An 18,240-nucleotide genomic window follows, 5' to 3' on the forward strand; every position below is an offset into this window, starting at 1 on the left:
GGCATACTAGTGGGTCTTTCATAGGTATAGCTGATGTCATGGTTTACTGGGTTCTCGGATTAGGTAGTTGCAGGGTTAACTCTGATGGCCTCTTTCTTGGTCTTGGGAGGCTTTTTATAGCCTCACTGTGAGACCATTCTTTGTCCTTTATACTCTGACCCCTTGGCTGAGTGTGTCTGACCCTGCTGTGCTTTGTGCCTGTGCTACTGTCTGTTTGTCTGGTTTTGATCTGGTTCCGTCCCAGTTGTGATTCTTGCCTGCCGTGTTTGTACCGTTTATTGCCTATCCAGGTTAACTGATCTCTTGCTACGTTCTGACTATCCTGACTGCCACTGTGTATTGCGCCACCCTCTCTGTGTTTGGACCTTGACTTGTGTGACTACGCTATCTCTGCTTCACCCTTAAACATCCCTGGGACCTCCGCTCCTTCCTGCAGGTGCCCCCCAGAGCTGCAGCAACCTCGGGCTGTCTCCCCTTACAGCGACGCTAGGGTCCGCCCACCTCCTCTGACTCCCTGTCATGTGAACGCAGGTCCTGTCTTCCTTCTCCTGCGAGCAACTAGGTGCCTCAGCACCGCTAGTACCACTCGCATTCGCTGCTCCCCAGTGCCACGGGCTTACCTCCGGCACCAGACGTCCAGGTCAGCCTCCTGCAGTGCCGCTGGTGAGTTCCAGTCGGGCAGCAGGTCCTCACAGCTGATTAAGAAGGTCACATAAGGGTTAACTATAGGAGGGACTGTGTCCGGGACTGTTGAAGAAGAAAGTAAAAGCATTGATTATGCATCAGAACCGGTATCTGTGTCCGTTATTTCATCTTCATGCACTGTAATCAAGTGTGCAGGAGCTGGGTCACATCGCAGTGGAATCCCTGACCGTGGACCAGCAACCAGAACAGGTACACCGATAGATGCTGATGATATTTCTGTGGGAGGAGGTCAGGAGACCAGAGCCCCGGTGTCCTCGGCTGCGACTACTGTCCTGGCCGCATCTTACATTCCCATTAAGAGTGAACTGGGAAGGATGGAGGATAACTTCTGAACTTGAGACTACTTCTTTAATCTGAATTACTGGGACAATAAAGCATGATCCACAGTTCCCATAAATATTAACTCTCCCAGTTGACTTATATGAATGAATCAAAGGTATAAAGCATATCACTCACACATCATCCCGAGATAAGACTTTCCCCACTGTGACTCCATCTGTCCTCTTCAGGTATTTAATAGAAAAAAGTTGATTCAGCTCACCCTTATAGTGATGTTCACACCGCACATGAGTAGTTCTTTCCGAGCAAGGAAGCGTCTCTGCTTGACATCAGGTACTTGTGAAAAAAGAAGGTATCCAGCTCCGGAGATAAAATCCAAAATCTTTATTGAAACAAATGTCCTAGATAACTGGACGCGTTTTGAACACGTGTAGTGCTCTTAGTCCTCAGTTACTGAGGACTAAGAGCACTACACGTGTTCGAAACGCGTCCAGTTATCTAGGACATTCCTTCCTCCAGTATACACTGGTTATCAAGCAGCTTATTACCTTTTAATTTGTTTCAATAAAGATTTTGGATTTTATCTCCGGAGCTGGATACCTTCTCTCTTCAGGTATTTGGCATATCGCAGATTACAGGTTGTGGTTATTTATCAAAGTTGGTTGAAATCTTCACGCAAGTCAGTAAATTTATGGCCATAAGTGGCAGAAATAACATACTACTATAATATTTTCTTTCAAGTGAAGACATGAAAGAGAGAAGTCTGTAAATAGTTATCTGCTTGCATGCACGCTCATCTGAAAAACATCTGCTGCCGCCTGAGCCTCGTATACAGTCTGTATTCTGCATGCCAAAAATATAGTTTATGTTCCTTGTCAACAATTTTGTTGACATGGAACAATATGTAATAAGACTAGATGATGACTATCTGGGGACGCAGGGCAGAGATGAGGAATGCCTACATGTATTATGTATGATGAGTGAATATGGATCACTGGGTCACTTTTCTAATGCCGAGAAAATGCTGGCTTGTTGGATACAGGTTACCCTGACATTCTGTTTCCTAGAACTCTATTGTTGTGATATTCTTCAGAAATGTACCATTAGAAATAATAAAAGTCAGGATAAGAAGCAAAGTAAATAATGCAGATGAAGGTATAATCATGCAAAATAATATATAAAGGGATCTTCAAATGGACAGACATATATGGCATATGAATAAGACATACACGGTAATAAATGGATTACCTCAGCAATATTAAAACTCCAGCTGCTGAGTCTTCCTCCAGGTATAGAGGTGAACATATTTGCTTTCAGATGTGCCTGGAAAGAGAGATGAAAATAATGAGGGCATAAAAGACAACCCTGGTTTGTTTTGCTTGGGAAGTAATAGATTCATGGGTGGACACTGACAGCTTGGGGCCCCAATGCAGAAATGTGTCTGGGACTCTGGGCCCCCCATCTTTTATGGCGACAAAGCTACAGAAATATACTGTATATATAGCCACACACATGCATATATATCTTACATATTTTCCTTTATTATGTATATTGCTGTCCCTTATTACACAGTGCCCTGTCTTGTTCCATCCCTTACATATCGGATTATATAGAGCCCTATTTTTTATTACATGCCGTCCTGTCTTGATATCTGTATAATGCAATGATGGCTGATGGAGCATGGGAAAACTTCCTTTCTAATGGAGTAGCTGATGGACTGGTTGTCTGGTCAATGGCTCCTCCATCAGCAGTTATTTTATATCTAACAAGAGAGGGGACTATGTAATAAAAGAGGGCGCTGTGAATAACAAAAATAACAAGATGTGGTGTAGTAACCACTGTGTCCGCTAGGGGGCGCTGTGTGGAGGTCCCAGGAGAAGGGATGAATGGCAGAGTGTTGAGTGGCGGTTATGCATCTCAAAGTGGGTGGCTTTGAGATGGAGACTTATGTATGTGTGATCAGCAAGGACACTGCTGAGGTGCTGCATTAATATGTGAGGGAGAAGTCTCCAGGGAACTAGAGAGATGGGCGGATCTGGTTACCTACAAAGCCACCCAGGGGTGGGTCTGAAAACGCCTGTAGCAAAAGGTTATGTGAGTGTGTGAAGGACCTGTGATGAGGTCATAGTCATGTGACCCAGTGGGTGTGGCTACAGACCATATAAGGTGGCCAGGGTAGGTCACATGTGGTGAATGCTGGGACCTGGTTGGTCCAGTGTGGAAGGTCCCACTGAGATGGAGCTTCCTGCCTGACAGCATGTGTGGACACTGTGAGCAATGGCGATGTGTGCCTAAGAGTTCCCTGGAGGGGATAAAAGTGTGCGGGACACTGAAGCCGCATGAGGAGCCCTGACATGGGTGAGATAATTGTGAGGCTAAGAGAGCCTGCATACTGGACATTGATAACCAGAGCGAAGCACTATAATGGACGCTATGCTGTTAAGTGAACTGTCTGTTGCTGTGATGGTTTATGATGTGAATAAACCGCAAGGACTGTATTGATTTGATGGAAAACCTGTGCCGGATCTGGTTTTGTTCGCTGCCAAGTGAGGATCCCCAAGTAAATGACAGCGCTACCTCACAAAGAATACACTATGTAAGAGATAGCACTATATCATAACAGCAGAGGAAGCTATATAATAAGGGACGGCACTATATATAACTAGAGAGGATGGTACGTAATAAGGGATGGTGTTATACATAATAAAAGATGAAACTATTTAACGAAGGACGGTGTTATACATATTAAGTGAGTACACTATATACTAAGGCTGGGTTCACATAGCGTTAATGGGCTGCGTTTAACGCATCCGTTACATAGCGGCATTAACGCAGTTGGGTCGCCCTCCCAGGGCCATGGGGTACTCAGTACCGGGCCGGTATCAGTGGGATGTGTCACAGCAGCGGTGACCCGGACCGTGGCCCTGGGCGCCCAAGTAATAGGGGAAGTTGTTGAATGGTGGAATGTAGTTAAATGAATAGTTTGTGACGCCACCTGTGGTGTTCGGCAAGGGAGGTGTTAAGCCGACGCTGCAGACAGATCCTCTGGGACAGATGGTGTGGTGCAGCAATGATGTTATAGCCCTCCACAGGCAGGGCTGTTGTCCCAGGGCAGTGTAGATGTGGAAACACTTAGATGGTGTAGTGTTTGGCGCAGGGGAGGTAGCAGTGCCAGGCGGACGGACGCAGGAAGGAATAGAGGACACCAGGGCATGTAGTTCCAAAGCTTTACTCACAGTCTGTAGTGCCCGCTTCTGTGCCGTGTCCTCCGGGTCAGGGACTCAGTCAACCTCCAGGCAAGATGGAATGCTCCTTTCCACACTCCGCCAACTTATGTGCCTTTCCTGAACGTCTCCTCTATAGTGCCTTTAAGTGTGAAGATCTCCTAGTACTGTGTTACACTGAAGTTCCTCCTGACAGATGTTCCCAAGAACTCTACTTGTACGGCAGACAGCTGTAGCCTGCTTCGGGGACTCTCTACTCTTAAGTCCCGGCTCTCTATCCGTGTTGCTGTTGTGCCCTCAAGTCTTAAATGGGAGTAGTGCATTTACAGCCCACTACTCCACCGGTGTCTGCTGCAGAACCATTAGTGTCCATACAACCTCAGGGACCGGGCCCCGGCCTTGCGCTTAGAACTTCTAGGCAGGGTTCTTCCTCTAGCCCACGTCCTCTGTGTTCCCTTTTATTCCTAAGTTCCGTACTTGTCTTTTCCCTTCTATGGAAGCTCAGGCTTCGGTTCAATGTCCTTCTCCTTCTTTCCTTTCCCATGCCAGCTGGCTCAGATCACTGAGGCGGCTGCAGCACTCCTCCCTCCATCCCTCTTCCAGGGATCCCCACTCCTCCCGAGTGGCTTCCTCTCTCCTACTCCACCTCTGAACTCAACTGAACCTCAATCCTGGAACCGTCCCGCTCTTTTATATGTATTCTAAACTCCACCCACCCAGCACGTCTAGTGTTCCAAGCAGGGAACCACCAAAGGTGCTCTGCCTCTCTCTAAGCAAGGAGCCGCAATGCGGTTTTGCTGATCTACTCTATTGTGTGGGGTGCGAGTGTTGGAGCGTGGTCAAGAGCCTCCAACTTACCTGGATGGTGGGGCACCACACCTTAGGAGAAGGTGCAGTACCTCTGTGGCGACTGAAGCTCAGGGGCGCCACACTATGCAACGGATGCGTTAACGCACCCATACACAGCTATAGACGAGCACATCGCTAACGCATGCCATAATCGGCATGCATCAGCGATGTGCTGTCATTCTGTGATGGACCCTCGGACATGGGCAGCAGCGTCCGAGGGTCCGTCACTGCTAGCGCAGATGAGCACCGCTGATCACTCTGACGTACTATCCCGTCCATGGGAATTAAGTCCCTGGTCACATGGACGGGATAGTACGTCAGATGGCAGAAAGGGGTTAAAAATATGAAATGATAAGCAGCACTGTGTCCCCCATTAACTATAATCTCTGACTCCCAATAATATAAACTATTCAGTCTGTGACATCCCCAATTAACTGTAAGGCTATGTGCACATGGAAAATATGTAAGGTTTTATAGTACAAGTGAAGTGATTGAGATCCCTGAAGTGTCATGCACCCACTGCTTATTTATTCCTTGTAGATTTGCAGCAGATTAAAATCTGCATAATGTCAATTCTTGCAGCGTATTTCACCTGTACTAATGAGTGGGGAAAATACGTAACAAAAGCATGGCAAAAATGTGGAAAATAAATAAATGTATTTTTCCTCCTCCCCCAATTCCCATCATTGTCTTCTTCCCCATCGCCATCATTTCCCTCTCCACCACCCCCATCATTGCCCTCTTCACCACCCTCATCATTGCCCGCTCCACAACCTCCATCATTGCGCTCTCCACCACCCCAATCATTGCTCTCCCGTACCAACCCCATCATTGCCCTCTCCACCACCTCCATCATTGCCTTTTCCACTACTCCATCATTACTTTCCCCCACAACTTCCATCATTGCCCTCTCCACCACCCCAATCATTGTTCTCCACCACCACGTCTATCATTGCCCTTTCCACCACGATCATTGCCTTCTCCACCACCTCCATCATTGCCCTCTCCACCACACAAATCATTGCTCTCCCCCACTCATCTCCATTATTGTCCTCTCCACCACCCCAATCACTGTTCTCCCCCACCTCCCCCCTAATGTATTGTTAAAAATAAAAAAAAACACAACCATTCACCTCTCTGCACATTTCCCTGCAGCATCATCTTAGCCGGCAGCTTTCTCTCTGATATAGGTGCGCGCTGAATGCTGATGTCGTCCAACCGTGCACCTGTGTCAGACAGAAAGCACCAGGCAGGAAGCAGATGATGAACCCTGCAGCTCTGCTGACATTTCCTCCTGTAGCCAGGAGTAGTCTCAAAAGCTTGCAACTTGTTACCATCTTTACAGTTAGCCATTAAAAGGTAGAGGATTCAACCACTGAGGACTCTCAAATTTTAATATTTTTTTAAGTGCTCAGCATTGATAGTGTATTTTATGATGTGTAAGCTGCCCATGCCGTAGCCACTAATGCAACCACATACCATCTGAGATGCAGATACTCTGCGCTGAGAGCATGCTGGATGGTCCCTCTCCTCTTGAGTCCGCAGGACATGGCACACGTGGTTTCAATAAAGAATTTCACATTGTGATTCACCTGACCACAGAACAGGTTTTCATTTTGCCTCAATTCATTATAAATGAGCTTTGTCCCAGAGAATAAGGCAGTGTGGCGCCCCTGAGGGTTCAGTCGCCACAGAGGTACTGCACCTCCTCCTGAGGTGTGGTACCCCACCATTCAGGTAAGGTGGATACACCTGACCACACTCCAACACTTGCATCCCACACAACATAGTAGTGTAGCAAAGCACCTTTGGTGGCTCCCTGCTTGGAACACGAAGCGTGCTGGGAGGCGGGTGGAGCTTAGTCTGCACAAGAGAGCAGGAGATTATTAGGGCTAAGTCAGTCTGTGAGAGGAGATCCCCTGAGTGGGATGGATGGAAGGGGGTGCTGCAGTAGACTCCTGTGACCTGGAGCTGCTGGCACTGGAAAGAGATATAGAAAGCCTGATTCTCCAAAAGGGAGAAAGATTTGTACGGAACGTGAGGAGAACTAAGGACTAGGGTCAGAGCAGAACCCTTCCTCAAGTTCTAAGCGCATGGCCGGGGTCCGGTCCCCGAGGTTGTATGGATACTAATGGTCCTGCAGCAGACACCGGAGGAATAGAAGTTGTCACCACTTTATTCCCACACAAGACTTGGGGGCACAACAGCAACGTGAGTGAGCCGGGACTTGGTAGCAAGGAGTCCCCAAAGCAGGCTACAGCTGTCTGCCGTACAAGTAGAGTTCAAAGGAACATCTTAAAGGAGGAACCTGGGTTTAACACACAACCACAAGTACTTTATTACAAGCGCTGGAAAGGAGACATTCAGAGAAGGCATATGTTAGCGGAGTATTGGAACGGAGTACTTCATCTTGCCTGGAGGTTGGCTGAGCCCCTGACCTGGAGGACAGGGCACTGAGGTGGGCACCTGTATGCACAACAGACTGTGAGTAAAGCTTTGGAACAACATGCCCTTATTCCTGCGCCAACCCACTCAGCACTGCTACATCTCTGTGCTTCACACTGCACCATTACGCTCTCCTCACTAGTTCTTCATCTACACTGCCTGGGACTACTGCCCTACCTGTGGAGGGCCACAACATCATTGCTGCACCACACCATCTGTCCCAGAGGATCTGTCTGCAGCGTCGGCTTAACACCTTCATTGCCGAACATCACAGGTGACGTCACGAATCATCCACTTATAAACTTTAATCAGCCATGCTTAACACCATTCCTTTTACATGGGCGCCCAGGGCCATGGACTGGGTCACTGCCACTGTGAAAACTCCCATTGAAACCAACGGGCCTGGTACCGAGTACCCCACGCCCTGGCGGGTGTTCCAGCAGCATTTCTGCATTGTGATAATATATGGCTTTTTCGTTGCATGATAGAGCTTTAGCTTGCATTTGTGGATTGTACAGCAAACTGTGTTCACAGAAAATAATTTCTGGGGGTATTCCTGAGCCAATTAGTGTTTTGGAGGGTTACAGACTCCCTTTAAAGGGAACCTGTCAGTGGATTCATGCGGCCCAATCCAGCCTGAATCAGCCTGGCTGCACGATTGCATCCCAATATGCTTTTCTCTGATACGCTCTGGATCGGGACCAAAGGGAAAGATGTGACTAGTCCAGCGTCGCCATCACATGGGAGAGACCTGTCAATCAACAAGAGCAGTGAGGTCAGAAGCCAGCCTGAGGCAACAGCAGTTTAGTCACATCTTTCCCTATATTCCAGACCTTGGGTAACATGAATCGACTGACAGGTTCTCTTTAGGAAAATCTCTTAACACATGCCATTACCCACAGACTGAATATTCCTATACTATGATGCATCGGCATTTGCACATCTCTACCAATAGAGGGCAGGATTGATAAGTAACATATAAACTTTTCATTCCAGACAGAAAAAAATATGGATGAAGAGATGATAAAGGATCCAAAACTTACAGTAAAACAAATAGAACTCATTATAAAGAAAATAAAGGATGGACAAAATTTACTATTATTTAACTGTTTATTTTTTTGCAGGTATTTGGTTTGAGCTATGAGGACTAAACTAGCAGAATGTTTTCCAAGGAGCGTATGAGAAAACTTCCAACCTTCCTTCCAACCTTCCTTCTGGTCACAAGCAAATGCCTCTGTCCTATAGAAATCACAATATAACAATTGTCTGCCTAAAGACTCGCCTGTAGCTGTGCCAACTCACCTGTAAGTACAATTTCCAGAATATTATTTATCTCTGCTAATTTACTCTAATGTTATTTTATACAGAATTTGCTATTTTTTTTATGAACAGTGAAGAGGTTTGATATCTAAATATTCATTGTCGCGGCTGCAAAAAACTTACCAGAAGTATTTACATCATTTGAATACACCCCAAAATGGGCTACCACTCTGGTGCCACCTCGGCTTTCATCTCACTCCATTGTGTTCATATGGTGTCATACATCTGAAGGAATAGTGATATATATAGTGTGACAATAGGGCTGATAATAGAGCAGTGCACTGTGACCCATCAGCTCCATACAGCGTTGGACTGGAGCACCTTGGGCCCACCAGAGAAAATTATTCTTGGAACCCACTATGTAGCTACATAGAAATAAATACAAGACCACCAATTGTGAGGTAAAACATGCTAATATCAGGTTATAATATGAGGTAGTACACAGCTTAATGATAAAGCAGGGATTTAGGTAGCCCCCCTTATAGAATATATTGTAGCCCCCTCATATAGTATAATGCAGCCCCTCATAGAATAGAATGTAACTCTCTCATATACAGCTCTGGCAAAAATTAAGAGACCACCACATCAAATCCCTATCATGGGCAGCCCATTCTCCAGACCTGAACCACATTGAAAACCTCTGGAATGTAATCAAGAGGATGATGGATAGTCACAACCCATCAAACAAAGAACTGCTTACATTTTTGCGCCAGAAGCAGTGTGAAAGACTGGTGGCAAGCATGCCAAGATGCATGAAAGCTGTTTTTAAAAATCATGGTTATTCCACGAAATATTGATTTCCGAACTCTTCCTGAGTTAAAACATTAGTATTGTTGTTTCTAAATGATTATAAACTTGTTTTCTTTACATTATTTGAGGTCTGAAAGCACTGTTTTGCTTTGTTTTTTTTCATTTTGAACATTTCTCCTTTTCAGAAAAAAAAGATTATATGCTTGGAAATTCAGAGACATGTCAGAAGTTTGTAGACTAAAATAACAATTTACATTTTACTCAGAAATATACCTATAAAGAGAAAAATCAGACAAACTGAACATTTGGAAGTGGTATCTTAATTTTTGCCAGACCTGTATAATGTAGCCCTCTCATAGAATATAAAGTAGCCCCCTCATAGAATATAATGCAGCCCTCATATAGTGTAATGCAGCCCCCTCATAGAATATAATGTAGCCCCCTCATGGAATATAATGCAGCCCTCATATAGTATAATGCAGCCCCCTCATAGAATATAATGTAGCCCCCTTCATATAGTATAATGCAGCACCCCCACAGAATATAATGTGGCCCCCTCATAGAGTATAATGCAGTCCCCCTGATAGGGTATAATGCAGCCCCCCCTCATAGGGTTTAATGCAGCCCCTCTCATAGGGTATAATGCTGCCCCCCTCATAGGGTATACAGTGGGTACGGAAAGTATTCAAACCCTTTTAAATTTTTCACTTTGTTTCATTGTAGTCATTTGGTAAATTCACAAAAGTTCATTTTTTCTCATTAATGTACACTCTCCACCTCATCTTGACTGAAAAAAAACAGAAATGTAGAAATTTTTGCAAATGTATTAAAAAAGAAAAACTGAAATATCACATGGTCATGAGTATTCAGACCCTTTGCTGAGACATTATTATTTAAGTCACATGCTGTCAATTTCCTTGTGACCCTCCTTGAGATGGTTCTACAGTACTCCTTCATTGGAGTCCAGCTGTGTTTAATTAAACTGATAGGACTTGATTTGTAAAGACACACACCTGTCTATATAAGATTTCACAGTGCATGCCAGTCCAAATGAGAATCATGATGTCAAAGGAACTGGCCAATGAGCTCAGAGACAGAATTGTGGCAAGGCACAGATCTGACCAAGGTTACAAAAGAATTTCTGCAGTACTCAAGGTTCCTAAGAGCACAGTGGCCTCCATAATCCTTAAATGGAAGAAGTTTGGGACCACCAGAAGTCCTCCTAGACCAGGCCGTCCAGCCAAACTGAGCAATCGTGGGAGAAGAGCCTTGGTGAGAGAGGTAAAGAAGAACCCCAAGATCACTGTGGCTGATCTCCACAGGTGCAGTAGGGCAGGGGTCCCCAACCGCCGGTCCGCGGCCCAGCACCAGGCCGTTGCAGTGCCCTTGCCGGTCCGCGGACACAAGGGGAGCCGGGGGACGGTGCAGCAGCTGATACTCACCCTGCATCCCGCGGCGGCTTCATCCAGCGGTGGCTTCATCCAGCGCTGAGCGGTCACGTGCTACCGCTCATTTAAGGTCATGAATATGGACGCCACTCATCTCCCATAGGCGTGGCGTCCATATTCATGGACCTTAATGAGCGGTAGCACGTGACCGCTCCGCACAGGAAGAAGCTGAAGTGCCGCGAGATGCAGGGACGTGCAGCGACGGGAAGGAAGTTCAGCGACGTGAGGGTAAGTATGATGGGGAGGATGGGGGAGCCAAGCGGAGCCATAAATATAAGGGAGAGAGAGTGGGAGCGGAGCCATATACACAGGGGAGGGAGAATGGGAGCGGAGCCATATACACGGGAGGGAGAATGGGAGCGGAGCCATATACACAGGAGGGAGAATGGGAGCGGAGCCATATACACAGGGGAGGGAGAATGGGAGCGGAGCCATATACACGGGAGGGAGAATGGGAGCGGAGCCATATACACAGGAGGGAGAATGGGAGCGGAGCCATATACACAGGGGAGGGAGAATGGGAGCGGAGCCATATACACAGGAGGGAGAATGGGAGCGGAGCCATATACACAGGGGAGGGAGAATGGGAGCGGAGCCATATACACAGGGGAGGGAGAGTGGGAGCGGAGCCATATACACAGGGGAGGGAGAGTGGGAGCGGAGCCATATACACAGGGGAGGGAGAATGGGAGCGGAGCCATATACACAGGAGGGAGAATGGGAGCGGAGCCATATACACAGGGGAGGGAGAATGGGAGCGGAGCCATATACACAGGGGAGGGAGAATGGGAGCGGAGCCATATACACGGGAGGGAGAGTGGGAGCAGAGCCATATACACAGGGGAGGGAGAATGGGAGCGGAGCCATATACACAGGAGGGAGAATGGGAGCGGAGCCATATACACAGGGGAGGGAGAGTGGGAGCGGAGCCATATACACAGGGGAGGGAGAATGGGAGCGGAGCCATATACACAGGAGGGAGAATGGGAGCGGAGCCATATACACAGGAGGGAGAATGGGAGCGGAGCCATATACACAGGGGAGGGAGAATGGGAGCGGAGCCATATACACAGGGGAGGGAGAATGGGAGCAGAGCCATATACACGGGAGGGAGAGTGGGAGCAGAGCCATATACACAGGGGAGGGAGAATGGGAGCCGAGCCATATACACGGGAGGGAGAGTGGGAGCGGAGCCATATACACAGGGGAGGGAGAGTGGGAGCGGAGCCATATACACGGGAGGGAGAGTGGGAGCAGAGCCATATACACAGGGGAGGGAGAATGGGAGCGGAGCCATATACACGGGAGGGAGAGTGGGAGCAGAGCCATATACACAGGGGAGGGAGAATGGGAGCGGAGCCATATACACGGGAGGGAGAGTGGGAGCGGAGCCATATACACAGGGGAGGGAGAATGGGAGCGGAGCCATATACACGGGAGGGAGAGTGGGAGCGGAGCCATATACACAGGGGAGGGAGAATGGGAGCGGAGCCATATACACGGGAGGGAGAGTGGGAGCAGAGCCATATACACAGGGGAGGGAGAATGGGAGCGGAGCCATATACACGGGAGGGAGAGTGGGAGCAGAGCCATATATACAAGGGAGGGAGACTGGGAGCGGAGCCATATATACAAGGGAGGCCGGGAGAGTGGGAGCGGAGCCATATATACAAGGGAGGCCGGGAGAGTGGGAGCGGAGCCATGTATACAAGGGAGGGAGAGTGGGAGCGGAGCCATGTATACAAGGGAGGGAGAGTGGGAGCGGAGCCATGCATACAGGATGGGAGGATGGGAGCGGAGCCATGTATACAGGATGGGAGAGTGGGAGCAGAGCCATGTATACAGGATGGGACAGGGGAGCCATGCATACAACAGGGGGAGCCACACAGAGCTGGACGGGGGGGACCACACATACATTTTCTGATGATTAGAAAATAATCAGCATGTACAGTACTCCAGTACAATTGTTCTTAAGTGCTCAATGCTCCATTTCCTTGTAGGTTCCAATCATCATTAGCAGTGACGGTCATCAGTAGAAGTAGCCCAGTGCTCCCACTGAAACAGAAACAAGCCAGGTGCTCCCACTCATTCAAAACCTATGGTGAGTTGAGTCACATTAAAAATGTTATAATTAAATGATAGATATGCACTGCTAAACTACAACCGCGTCCATAGCCCCGCCCCCTTATGACCAAAGCCCCGCCCCTGTCACACCTCCATCCCCGCCCTGCCAGGCCATGGAAGAATGGTCTTGGTTCAAGCCGGTCCCTGGTGCAAAAAAGGTTGGGGACCACTGCAGTAGGGGATGGGAGGAGAAAGTTACACAAAGTCAGCTATCACTGCAGTCCTTCACCAGTCATGCCTTTATGGCAGCGTATACAAAACCTACAAAAGACAAAATGAAAAAAACCCCTGCTGTAATTAAATAAGTAGAAAGCAAAAGTGCATTTAAATCATACAGAGTTCTTAGTGATACTGTATTTGATCAAACATAGCACAAAAGCCGTCCCACCATCGACAAGGTGAATCTGTGGTCGGGGCGGTTCTGCACCGTCTAATATTAAAAACCTTATCATGTGTCAAAGTTGACGTCTGTGTGAATAAGGGCAGACAAGGACTGGGTCCCAACCACTGGACACCAGTCAGGGGAAGCCTTTAAATACAATTTCCAGCTCTGGAGAGGGAGGCCACACCTCAGCTTGCACAGAATGCAAAGATACAAACTAAAAACACAAAAATTGAGCTTGGTTTGAGTTGGTACACATGCAGCATATAAATGCATGTTCACATGGCCAAAAAGCATACAAAACCTACAAAAGACAATATAAGTAAATAAGTAAAAAGCAAAAGTGCATTTAAATCATACAGAGTTCTTAGTAATACTGTATTTGATCAAACATGGCATAAAAGCCGTCCCACCATCGACAAGGTGACTCTGTGTTCGGGGCGGTCCTACACTGTCTAATATTAAAAACCTTATCATGTGTCAAAGTTGACGTCTTTTTTACTTAATTACAGCAGGGTTTTTTTCATTTTGTCTTTTGTAGGTTTTGTATGCTTTTTGGCCATGTGAACATGCATTTATATGCTGCATGTGTACCAACTCAAACCAAGCTCAATTTTTGAGTTTTTTCTTTATGGCAGAGTAGCCCGATGGAGGCCTCTCCTCAGTGCCATATATATGAAAGCCTGCACAGAGTTTGCTTAAAAAAACATGAAGGACTCCCAGACTATGAGAAATAAGATTCTCTGGTTGAAGATATCACTTAGAATTATCTCCAAAAAGTTCTATGTGTGGAGAAAACCAGGCACTGCTCATCACCTTCCCAATACAATCCTAACAGTGAAACATGGTGGTGGCAGCATCATACAATGGGGGAGTTTTTCAGCTGCCTTGGCCGAAGTTTAACCTTCCATCAAGACAATGACCCTAAGCACACAGCTAAAATAACAAAGGAGTGACTTCAGAACAACTCTGTAACCATTCTTGACTGGCCCAGCCAGAGCCCTAACCTAAACCCAATTGGGCATCTCTGGGGAGACCTGAAAATGGCTGTCCACCAACGTTCACCATCCAACCTGATGGAACTTGAGAGGATCTACAAGGAAGAATGGCAGAGGATCCCCAAATCCAGGTGTGAAAAACTGGTTGCATCATTCCCAAGAAGACTCATTGCTGTACTAGCTCAAAAGGGTGCTTCTATTCAATCCTTAGCGAAGGGTCTGAATACTTATGACCATGTGATATTTCAGTTTTTCCTTTTTAATAAATTTGCAAAAATGTCTACACTTCTGTTTTTTTTAGTCAAGATGGGGTGCAGAGTGTACATTAATGAGAGAAAAATGAACTTTTTTGAATTCACCAAATGGCTGCAATGAAACAAAGAGTGAAAAATTTAAAGGGGTCTGAATACTTTCTGTACCCACTGTATTGCTGCCCCCCTCATAGGGTATAATGCAGCCCCCCTCATAGGGTATAATGCTGCCCCCCTCATAGGGTATAATGCAGCCCCCTCATAGTGTATAATGCTGCCCCCCTCATAGGATATAATACAGCCCCCTCATAGGGTATAATGCAGCCAGTCTCATAGTGTATAATGCAGCCCCCTCATAGGGTATAATGCTGTCCGCCTCAAAGGGTATAATGCAGCCCCCCTCATAGGGTATAATGCTGCCCCCCTCATAGGGTATAATGCTGCCCCCCTCATAGGGTATAATGCTGCCCCCCTCATAGGGTATAATGCTGCCCCCTCATAGGGTATAATGCTGCCCCCTCATAGGGTATAATGTTGCCCCCCTCATATAGTATAATGCAACAAGGACTCCGGTATCAGCAGCTGCACTTACTGCCTTCTGCCTGGCACACAGATGAAGTGACGTCATCGCGCACTTGTGTCAAAGGCAGAGGGGAAAGTTGGGAGAGGGAGCGTCATCTGACGCTCTCGCCTCCATTATTGCTTTCAACTGCATTGGCATCTATGATGCCGATACAGTTGAATGCGGAGCGCCCTGGGGGGTGGCACTGGGCCCCCCTGACTTTTGGCCCCATAGCGGTGGCGTGGGCTGGGGGACCTCGGGGGAGCGGGTGTCAGGAACACCGCACTGAACTTGCTCACTGAGCCAGTGCGCGTGTCCTGAGTAAAGCGAACAGTGCTCAAAGATACCTGTGGAGCGGACAGCAGCCGAGTAGATGCGTACTTCAGAGCCGCAGGACCTGAAGCACGTAACTGCTAGGGGCGTGGCCTAAACTCCACAGAGCTAGGAGCTGCAAGATAACTCCTAGCAGGGTAACTGCGAGACAAAGTTACCAGGGGGCATAGACAGGGAGAATAGTCAAGACGTAGCCAGTGAGTCACACACAGAGATAGCTGCAGAGGTACAAGAGGGGCGAGCAGAGAGTAGTCAGGTCACAGGCAATGAGTCATACACAGAGATAATAACGCAGTACAAAATCAACAGGCAAACTCACAATGGGAAACAGAACCGGGTCAGAACCATATAAACAAGCTATAGCAACAAACAGGCACACAGGGGTCAGCACACTAGGCCAAAGGCAAAAGTATAACTGGCAGGGATTGAAGATTCCCAGGGGTTTAAGAAGCTCTCCCAGAACTAGAAAGAGGCCACAATCATTAACCCCAGGTGTGCAGGTCAAAACCTGCACCGAGCTCCAGACATTAACCCCAGGTGTGCAGCTCAAAAACCTGCACTGGGATCATGACAGCGGGGGCCCTGGTCTACCGGTCCTTACAGCGGGCAGTGTTAGCCGCAGATTGAGGCTAACACTGCCTGCTATTAAAGTGAAATGAATATTCACCCTTCTCAACGCCCCTGGGGGAATGGGGAAGAGTGAATATTAATTTCTTTTTAGCAGCGGGGACAGACTTTAGTCACAGCAGCCAGATTATGCCTCCTGCCACCCGCTGCTGCTCCGCTGGCACCGGGGGCCCCCATCGCAGCTGCATGGTGTGCCGCTATTAGGGGGGCCCTAGGCAGCTGTTGGCCCTGTATGCCAGCAGGTGTCAGTGCCTGGACAAGTCTGACCCTGTCTCCATGTGGGAAAACACTGAAAAATTAAGTCATACCTTGTTATTAGAATCATACTCTGTACACCTCCCTCTGACAATTTTTGGTCTCTGTAAAAATCTGCCCAATGAGACTAGCATCTCCTCATCATCTATAACAATAAGTGATCTCTGGGAGATCCAGGGTCGACACCAGAGTTGAGTATAAGTGTCACGGGTTTACCGCGACAGAGAGGAGCCAGAAGACTGCAGTGTCTGATTTGTCCTACTCTTGCACTGATTAGAAGCACTTCACCTTCATATTAAATGGTGATGGTTTCTTTATGCAGTGCAAGGGTTATTCTGGTTAGTTGAGAGCTCCTAGAAGCTTTCCTGCATTAAGGCTTTCAGCTGTTCACTGTTAGCCACTCCTATCTCCTATATAATCTGGGTCCTGGCTGGCACTCATTGTCAGAGAACTTTTGCTGCATGGCTGGAGGTTGTTGGTTGTTATTTGAGAAGGCGTTTGGTGGATTTATCTGTGACTGTTGCTAGGTTTTGGGTGTATGCTAATTAATCTTTTTTGTTTTAATTTGTTTATTAAGCACCAGGATACAAAGAATGTACAACATACACAATGACCCAATTTCACAAACCTTGCCATATCATGCAACCGTAGGAATTAACTAAAACTCCTAAACTACAACCACCGCTACATCAACTAATATCTACTATTTTCGCAGCCTGGTTTCCTATATCATATTATGATTATGTGACATGTGATGTCTCAGTCTTGCAAAGTGAGGTGAGAGAAATTCCACCTCTCCCAGATCTTTTCAAATTTACCCGGGCATCCCCTGTTTTGGTATAACGTACGCTCATATGGGACAATTGAGTTCACCAGCTTGATCCAAAACCTAAGGGAAGGACATGAGCCGCCCATCCACCTCAGTGCCAACACCTTTCGTGCCATAAACAGCGTCTCGCGCAGGAAGACCCCAGTATAGCGATCACAAATCTCCTCCTCCCACACCCCAAACAAGCAGACCAATGGCTCTAGAGGGACAGGGGCCTGCACCAGGGATGTCAGTAGTGTAGTCACTTCTTTCCAATAGTGTAGGATAGTGGGACATTGCCACATCATATGAATAAAATCAGCATCTGGCGAGTGACATCGCATACATTCTGATGACTGAAGCCGACCCATCCTAAAAAGTCGCAACGGAGTTAAATATGATTGATTAGTTATATACAGTTGTATCATTCTGTTGTTAACAGATGGTGATACTCCAATCGGAGATTTCAGAGGCTCCTCCAACTCCTCTCCTTGCACATCAGGAATGAGTCGTTCCCACCTCGTCTTAATAGAGCTTATGACTGATTCTGCCCCTACTGACAGCATATATGTGTACAAGGAGGATATGAGACCCTGGGGACCCTGCGAATTAAGAATTCCTATTACAGGTAACGATGAAATAGTACGGTCCACACCCCCATCCCTCATGTGTGACTGAAGAGCCGATCTCAGCTGCAGATAGCGAAAAAATTGAGATCTCGAAATATCATGTGTGGCCTGCAATTGTTCAAAAGACTTTAAGGTCCCCTGGTCATACAAGTCTCCCACCGAAAAGACGCCACACTGGGTCCAAAAACAGCGGATGGGTGATTCAGTAGCCCTGGAAAATAGTTATTACTCCACAGGGGCATTTCAGCTAT

The 18,240-nt window shown here is 47.3% G+C and overlaps 1 protein-coding gene across 1 annotated transcript in view; it reads left to right on the forward strand.

The window, feature by feature from the left end:
- The window catches only part of PHLDB1 (pleckstrin homology like domain family B member 1), a 291,420-nt gene that overhangs the window by 46,078 nt on the left and 227,102 nt on the right, over positions 1 to 18,240 (forward strand). Inside the window, exon 2 of the mRNA XM_073566505.1 lies at positions 8,627 to 8,806. The gene's annotated coding sequence lies outside the window, so the exon portion shown is untranslated. The remainder of the gene's footprint in view (positions 1 to 8,626; positions 8,807 to 18,240) is intronic.

This window comes from Dendrobates tinctorius, unplaced genomic scaffold, assembly GCF_039654945.1.
Source record: "Dendrobates tinctorius isolate UK_male_01 unplaced genomic scaffold, ASM3965494v1 ptg000018l, whole genome shotgun sequence".
In the NCBI taxonomy this organism is placed as follows: Eukaryota; Metazoa; Chordata; class Amphibia; order Anura; family Dendrobatidae; genus Dendrobates; species Dendrobates tinctorius.